The 8871-nt window shown below is 48.7% G+C and overlaps 1 protein-coding gene across 1 annotated transcript in view; it reads left to right on the top strand.

Annotated features, from left to right (window-relative positions):
* Nucleotides 1-1297: 1297 nt before the first annotated feature.
* LOC141176073 (uncharacterized) overlaps nucleotides 1298-8871 on the top strand; it is a 32324-nt gene continuing 24750 nt past the window's right edge. The window contains exon 1 of the mRNA XM_073660062.1: nucleotides 1298-1356. The gene's annotated coding sequence lies outside the window, so the exon portion shown is untranslated. The remainder of the gene's footprint in view (nucleotides 1357-8871) is intronic.

Here is an 8871-nt window from a genome sequence, read left to right as displayed (position 1 = left end):
AAACTGACATCATTCTGATTTTTGATATCTGATCATATCCTAAAATGGACACTGTACTACAGAGACCCCTGTACATAAATATTAGGGCTCCAGCGACATCACATCTATTATACAGAGAATAGCGCTATCTCCATAGCTCTGTACACAAGGACATAGAGATCAGACAAGGTCCTCATATTCAGGCAGCTTCTATTTTACTCCAACCCTCTTTATAAGAACAAGATCAGAGTCTCATTATACCGAACAGAGAAGCTCCAGGGACAAAGACCCCGTCTGGTCCTAACACACCGGGGGTCCAGAGTATCCAGCCACGGGGCCCGGATTCTCTCATTTGTGGCCCCAGCGTTTCTTGTAGAATAAATCCCTTTCTCATCCAGTCCTGTAGTAATGACTTTGTTATCAGGTTTTGTAGGAGGGTTCGTCTGACTCCATCTTATGTTATCAATATCTGTGCGAGAAACAAGAGATGTCCGAACGCAGTTTTACCGAGTGTCCAGTGTCAGTTCTTCTACAGTCTGATAAAGAGCCGCGGTGTCTCCGTCCGAACCTGGGAGTATAGAGCTGTATACAGCGTACATACCCGGCTCCGTACACACGCGGCTCCATACACACATGGCTCCGCTGTGTACACCTCATACACACACAGCTCCGCACACCTCGTACACACATAGCTCCGCTCCGTACACCTCGTACACGCGCGGCTCCGCTCCGTACACCTCGTACACGCGCGGCTCCGCTCCGTACACCTCGTACACGCGCGGCTCCGCTCCGTACACCTCGTACACGCGCGGCTCCGATCCGTACACCTCGTACACGCGCGGCTCCGATCCGTACACCTCGTACACGCGCGGCTCCGCTCCGTACACCTCGTACACGCGCGGCTCCGCTCCGTACACCTCGTACACGCGCGGCTCCGCTCCGTACACCTCGTACACACGCGGCTCCGCTCCGTACACCTCGCACACACGCGGCTCCGCTCCGTACACCTCGCACACACGCGGCTCCGCTCCGTACACCTCGTACACGCGCGGCACCGCTCCGTACGCCTCGTACACGCGCGGCTCCGCTCCGTACGCCTCGTACACGCGCGACTCCGCTCCGTACGCCTCGTACACACGCGGCCCCGCTCCGTACACCTCGCACACACACGGCTCTGCTACATCCACACTGTAAACCCCTCGTGACCCCACACATAAACTTCAGCTCATCCAGCACCATGACAACCAGCACAGCAGAGTCCTGCATCCACTGAGGCCCCTGATCATGTGACCCCTGACTCCTCCCCTTCTGTGACCTCATCACAGGTCCTGTGCGCACAGAGCAGCCATATATGTGGTGGTGGCTCTGCAGGTGGAGGTATGTGGAGATCCCCCATTACTGGGCGCAGGGGGCATTAACCCCTTCAGCACAGAGACTCTTTTGGGGTATTGTGTGGTGTGAACAGTGAGATAACAGCTGTGGACAGAATGCGGCTTAGCTGGTTCCCGTCCACATTAGATCCATTCAGACGATTGCAGGATGAAGGACAGAAGCCCAGAGAAGTCCTCACACAACGCCATTATTCCTCTCCTAGCTCCAGCGCAGTAATGTAGATACTGGTGATTTCTCTCCATTACTGGATCGAGTATCGGGGGAGTTCTAGACCGCGCCCCGTATGTGTTGTGTCTGTTATTCAGACAATGTACATTTGGGCATTGCCTGCCATACACTGTAGTGCTGTAGCCATGTTTTCTACTGGCATTACTGCGATTGGCCGGCCGCATCTTGTTATCGGTAGTGATGAGGGAACGTGCTCCGATAAGGGGTTAACCGAGCACGCTCGAGCATAACTGAGTATCATAGGAGCGCTCGTATATCATGTTCGCATCCCTGCGTTTGCATGATTTGCGGCTGTTAAACAGCTTCAACATGTGAGGATTCCCTAACAAACAGGCAATCCCTGCATGTGTTGAGGCTGTCTAACATCCGCAAATCATGCAGACACAGGGACTCGAACATGATATACGAGCACTCCGATGACACTCAGTTATGCTCGGGCGTGCTCGGTTAACCCCTTATCTAAAGACCATTCGCTGATCACTAGTTCTTGGGTCTTACAGAAGACCCCGCAATGCGATGCTCGGCCTACTGTCCTCAGAAAGTACGGTAGTTCAAGGAGAGTTGTTATAGGAGGGAGTGCTTAGATTAATGTCCTCTCCCTCCCCCTAAATATTATAAAGTTGCACCCTTTAGTTCCTTCCATCTGGCAGTAAAGGATGTATTTCACCTTTTTTAAACCTATTAAATAAATAATGAATTTAAAAAAATGATGTGGAGTCCCCCTCCCTATTTTTGATAACCACCTAAGGTAAAGAAAACAGCTTGGGGCTGATATTATCCAGCTGGGAAGGTCCATGGATATTGGCCCCTTCCAGCCTAAAAATACCAGTTCGCAGCAGCCCCAGAATTGGAAAATCCAATTTGATGCGACAAATTTTGGCACTTTGCCTGCCTCTTCCCAATTGCCCTGGTATGTTGGCAACCAGGGTAATATTTTTTGGGTTTACGTCAGCTGTGTATTGTCAACTGTTATCAATCCTAACAGTTAGTATTGGAGAAGCGTCTATCAGACACCCCCATTACAAACCCAGTAAACTAAAAGAAAAAAAAACACACAAAAATATTTTTTTAGAAAACAACTCCCCGACAGACAACAGAAGAATAAAGTTCAGAGAAGAAGCTTCATAGAAATACATTGAAGTTACAGACGTCATTTAACACTTTGGGAGAAAGTGATTCCAGGGAGTAAATCCAGAACATGTCTCTGTAGAAGTTTACTGCGTTGTGATTGTGAATCCGCTGCGGTCGTCTCTTCTAACACTGACCGTCGGAGTTCAGAACTTTTATCACCAACTCTGAGAATTGTCTGGCCACGGTGGTCTCACCAAACTACTGCTCTTCTTCATTCTTTTTTTTTGCAGCGGCCGCAGTGGATTTCATCCTAGACTCATTAGAGCCGAATAGAGGAGCGATGTTCCTTCAGTCTGATTGTAATTGATCATGGTGTTTGTCCAATGTCCACTTTAAAGAAGTTGTTCACTACTTTATATGAACCCCCCCAACGTATCCCCCCCGGGGCCCAGAAATGTTTTTGAAAATACCTTGCTGTGCCTTTTCTGCCTCTGAGCGGCGCTATCGCTGGCCGCTCAGCGGCATCACGTGACCCGTCACTGATGTCACGTCAAGTGAGGCGTGACATCAGTGACGCGCTCCCCGCAGTGGATGCTGGGCTGTGGGCGGGGTTACCCCGTGCATCACACCCAGGATCCACCGCGTGCTTTCCCAGTGAATGAGGAGAGGGAGAGTGCGCGGTGGATACCGGGTGTGATGCGCAGGGTAACCCCACCCACAGCCCAGCATCCACCGTGGAACTCAGAAGTGAGTACCCCCTGCTGCAGCTGGAACATGACGTGACATCAGATGTCAGAGCCGGCTGAACCGGGAGGTCACGTGATGCCTGTGAGCTGCCAGTGATAGCGCCGCTCACAGGCAGAAAAGGCACCACAGAGTATTTAGAGAAACACTTATGGGCCCTGGGGGAATACATTGAGGGATCATATAAAGTAGTGGACAACCCCTTTAACACAAGGGCACTTTACCGAGTAATTCACACCAGAAATATAGCCAGTAAAAACCACCAATATCCACAGGTGTCCCTTCTAATTGGTGGGAAAACTATCACCTCTAATAATCCTCACACAGTTCTGGAATGACAAACACGTAAAAGTGCCCCTTTATGGATTTGAAAGAAAGTCTGTTTAGACACTTTAGCTTAATAGTATCAGCTCTAATCAAATGGTTAGAAAGCGATTTACCCTGAAGATTCACAAATTATGGGGTTGTTTTAAAAATGTTATATTTATAGTGATTTTGTGAAGGAATCATGTATTGCTCCCATAGTACAGTGCCCCTTTCATGGTCCCCACACACAGTATACTGTTCCCTCTAGTACCGCCATCCACCCACACACTGTATAATGTCCGCATACTACCTCCATCCCCAATTGTATTTTTTGGGGGTGTTTTTCATGTAATATATGGAAACCTACCGTATTTGCCGGAGTATAAGACGACCCCCAACTTTTCCAGTTAAAATATAGAGTTTGGGATATACTCGCCGTATAAGACTACCCCTCTTCTAACGCAAATACGGTAAAAATTTAAAAAAAATCTATTTGATTTCAATATGGTAATTTTAAAGTGATGAACCTTACCGACGATTGGCTGGTAGTTGTATACAAATCCTGCTTGGATTGGTCAGCTCTCCCTGCCTGCCCAGCCCTCCCTGTCTCCAAGACTATCAGAGCGGTAGCGCATCCCTCTGGCCCTTGTATCATTACTGGTACCTCCTTCTCTGCCTCTCTGATCTTGCTCCTGAGGACTACAGTGACAAGGTGAGGGGGATGCCTGCAGCTTGCTTCACTTAAACTTTCCCGGTGAGGCGCCCCCTCACCTCGTCACTGCAGTCCTCAGGAGCGAGATCAGAGAGGCGGAGAAGGAGGTACCAGTAATAGGATACAAGGGCGGTCCAGAGGGATGTGCTACTGCCCTGATAGTCTTGGAGACAGGGAGGGCTTATAAATTACCGTAATTGCAAAAAGAACTTCGGCACTCCATACATGAATATATAAGAAATATTGTATCTAGACTAATGTCACTTTGAAAAATGAAGGTTTTTTGCGCATAATTTGGCCAATTTATGTGTGCCCATCATCCACGACAAGGTCACCTTCGTATGATGGGAAACTACGCTACGCTACCACTGGATATGCCACTCTTGGGCTGTAAGCCTGTATGGACAATATGTCTCTGCTTGGGCTTTTAACCTACAATGTATGGGCTGGTAGAGCTAGTTAAAACCACCTGTGACTGAATGGGAGGGACACATGGTCAGAAAAAAGGCTGTCAAACTTCTAATAGTGTGAACACGTACCTGCTGCAATGCTCCAGGAGCGGGATCCCAAAAATGATCAATAGAAAAAAAGAGAGGGGTCGCTCACTGGTCTATTCGGGTGCTCTGAAGAAAAGAGTAATCTCAATTGCAAAAAGAACTTCGGCACTCCATACATGAATATATAAGAAATATTGTATCTAGACTAATGTCACTTTGAAAAATGAAGGTTTTTTGCGCATAATTTGGCCAATTTATGTGTGCCCATCAACCACGACAAGGTCACCTTCGTATGATGGGAAACTACGCTACGCTACCACTGGATATGCCACTCTTGGGCTGTAAGCCTGTATGGACAATATGTCTCTGCTTGGGCTTTTAACCTACAATGTATGGGCTGGTAGAGCTAGTTAAAACCACCTGTGACTGAATGGGAGGGACACATGGTCAGAAAAAAGGCTGTCAAACTTCTAATAGTGTGAACACGTACCTGCTGCAATGCTCCAGGAGGGGATCCCAAAAATGATCAATAGAAAAAAAGAGAGGGGTCGCTCACTGGTCTATTCGGGTGCTCTGAAGAAAAGAGTAATCTCAATTGCAAAAAGAACTTCGGCACTCCATACATGAATATATAAGAAATATTGTATCTAGACTAATGTCACTTTGAAAAATGAAGGTTTTTTGCGCATAATTTGGCCAATTTATGTGTGCCCATCAACCACGACAAGGTCACCTTCGTATGATGGGAAACTACGCTACGCTACCACTGGATATGCCACTCTTGGGCTGTAAGCCTGTATGGACAATATGTCTCTGCTTGGGCTTTTAACCTACAATGTATGGGCTGGTAGAGCTAGTTAAAACCACCTGTGACTGAATGGGAGGGACACATGGTCAGAAAAAAGGCTGTCAAACTTCTAATAGTGTGAACACGTACCTGCTGCAATGCTCCAGGAGCGGGATCCCAAAAATGATCAATAGAAAAAAAGAGAGGGGTCGCTCACTGGTCTATTCGGGTGCTCTGAAGAAAAGAGTAATCTCAATTGCAAAAAGAACTTCGGCACTCCATACATGAATATATAAGAAATATTGTATCTAGACTAATGTCACTTTGAAAAATGAAGGTTTTTTGCGCATAATTTGGCCAATTTATGTGTGCCCATCAACCACGACAAGGTCACCTTCGTATGATGGGAAACTACGCTACGCTACCACTGGATATGCCACTCTTGGGCTGTAAGCCTGTATGGACAATATGTCTCTGCTTGGGCTTTTAACCTACAATGTATGGGCTGGTAGAGCTAGTTAAAACCACCTGTGACTGAATGGGAGGGACACATGGTCAGAAAAAAGGCTGTCAAACTTCTAATAGTGTGAACACGTACCTGCTGCAATGCTCCAGGAGCGGGATCCCAAAAATGATCAATAGAAAAAAAGAGAGGGGTCGCTCACTGGTCTATTCGGGTGCTCTGAAGAAAAGAGTAATCTCAATTGCAAAAAGAACTTCGGCACTCCATACATGAATATATAAGAAATATTGTATCTAGACTAATGTCACTTTGAAAAATGAAGGTTTTTTGCGCATAATTTGGCCAATTTATGTGTGCCCATCAACCACGACAAGGTCACCTTCGTATGATGGGAAACTACGCTACGCTACCACTGGATATGCCACTCTTGGGCTGTAAGCCTGTATGGACAATATGTCTCTGCTTGGGCTTTTAACCTACAATGTATGGGCTGGTAGAGCTAGTTAAAACCACCTGTGACTGAATGGGAGGGACACATGGTCAGAAAAAAGGCTGTCAAACTTCTAATAGTGTGAACACGTACCTGCTGCAATGCTCCAGGAGCGGGATCCCAAAAATGATCAATAGAAAAAAAGAGAGGGGTCGCTCACTGGTCTATTCGGGTGCTCTGAAGAAAAGAGTAATCTCAATTGCAAAAAGAACTTCGGCACTCCATACATGAAAATATAAGAAATATTGTATCTAGACTAATATCACTTTGAAAAATGAAGGTTTTTTGCGCATAATTTGGCCAAGAGTGGCATAACCTTCATTTTTCAAAGTGACATTAGTCTAGATACAATATTTCTTATATATTCATGTATGGAGTGCCGAAGTTCTTTTTGCAATTGAGATTACTCTTTTCTTCAGAGCACCCGAATAGACCAGTGAGCGACCCCTCTCTTTTTTTCTTTTTATAAATTACCATAAATACCTTATTTTTCGGACTATAAGACGCACCGGACCATAAGACTCACTTAGGTTTTAGAGGAGGAAAATAGAAAAAAATGTAAGCAAAAAATATGTTCACGATGTACTTTTAAGGGGGAGGGGGTCTTCTGCTGACACTAGTATAGGGGTAATGTCCCCCAATTCTGACAATATCCCCCATCCTGGTATATATGCCCCCCCCTTCCTTTTATACGTGCATCCCTCCATCCTGGTATGCCTGGAACCCGTCCATCCTGGTATGCATGGCACCCCTCATCCCTGTCCCGGTATGCAAGGCACCCCTCATCCCTGTCCCGGTATGCAAGGCACCCCTCATCCCTGTCCCGGTATGCAAGGCACCCCTCATCCCTGTCCCGGTATGCAAGGCACCCCTCATCCCTGTCCCGGTATGCAAGGCACCAATCATCCCTGTCCCGGTATGCAAGGCACCCCTCATCCCTGTCCCGGTATGCAAGGCACCCCTCATCCCTGTCCCGATATGCAAGGCACCCCTCATCCCTGTCCCGGTATGCAAGGCACCCCTCATCCCTGTCCCGGTATGCAAGGCACCCCTCATCCCTGTCCCGGTATGCAAGGCATCCCTCATCCCTGTCCCGGTATGCAAGGCACCCCTCATCCCTGTCCCGGTATGCAAGGCACCCCTCATCCCTGTCCCGGTATGCAAGGCACCCCTCATCCCTGTCCCGGTATGCAAGGCACCCCTCATCCCTGTCCCGGTATGCATGGCACCCCTCATCCCTGTCCCGGTATGCATGGCACCCCTCATCCCTGTCCCGGTATGCATGGCACCCCTCATCCCTGTCCCGGTATGCATGGCACCCCTCATCCCTGTCCCGGTATGCAAGGCACCCCTCATCCCTGTCCCGGTATGCATGGCACCCCTCATCCCTGTCCCGGTATGCATGGCACCCCTCATTCCTGTCCCGGTATGCATGGCACCCCTCATTCCTGTCCCGGTATGCATGGCACCCCTCATTCCTGTCCCGGTATGCATGGCACCCCTCATCCCTGTCCCGGTATGCATGGCACCCCTCATCCCTGTCCCGGTATGCATGGCACCCCTCATCCCTGTCCTGGTATGCATGGTCCCCCTAATCCCCATCATGCTGCACATAAAAAAAAATAAACACTCCTACTCATCTTTCTTCTCTCTCCTCCAGAGCTGCATCCTGTCTGCCTGCACTGATCTCTACATGTGAGCCGCCCATGACGTCACTGCCATGCGCGGCTCACAAGGAGAGATCAGCTGCCGGAAGTCACTGCTCCCCATGCCAGGACTGTGTGCGCGGGGAGCAGTGACTTCACTCTCCTTCATAGCCTGCACACAGCAGAGCCGCGCTGCGGCACCTGCTGCTGCCGGCTATCTCCTGGCCCGCTCATTAAAGGGCATGAATATTCACCCTCTCCCCACACCCATGGGCGTAGAAAGAGGTTGAATATTCATGTCCTTTAACAGCTGGCACAGGCAATTCCGGCAGCAGCAGGAGCCAGCAGCGTGGCTACACTGTGTACCACTATTAAAGAGCATGAATATTCAGTGCTCCCCACGCTCCATGAGCATGGGGAGCACTGAATATTCATTTTCTTTAGCAGCGGGGACAGTGTAGGCTGCAGCCTCCTGTGCCCCGCTCCCCCCACACCCCACACATCATATATATATACCCCCTCCTCCCACAGCATTCGGAGTATAAGGGTATACGCC

This window comes from Phyllobates terribilis, unplaced genomic scaffold (genome assembly GCF_046119375.1).
Source record: "Phyllobates terribilis strain yellow unplaced genomic scaffold, ASM4611937v1 Scaffold_17__1_contigs__length_24005725, whole genome shotgun sequence".
In the NCBI taxonomy this organism is placed as follows: domain Eukaryota; kingdom Metazoa; phylum Chordata; class Amphibia; order Anura; family Dendrobatidae; genus Phyllobates; species Phyllobates terribilis.
This window is presented reverse-complemented; position numbering and strand designations above follow the sequence as displayed.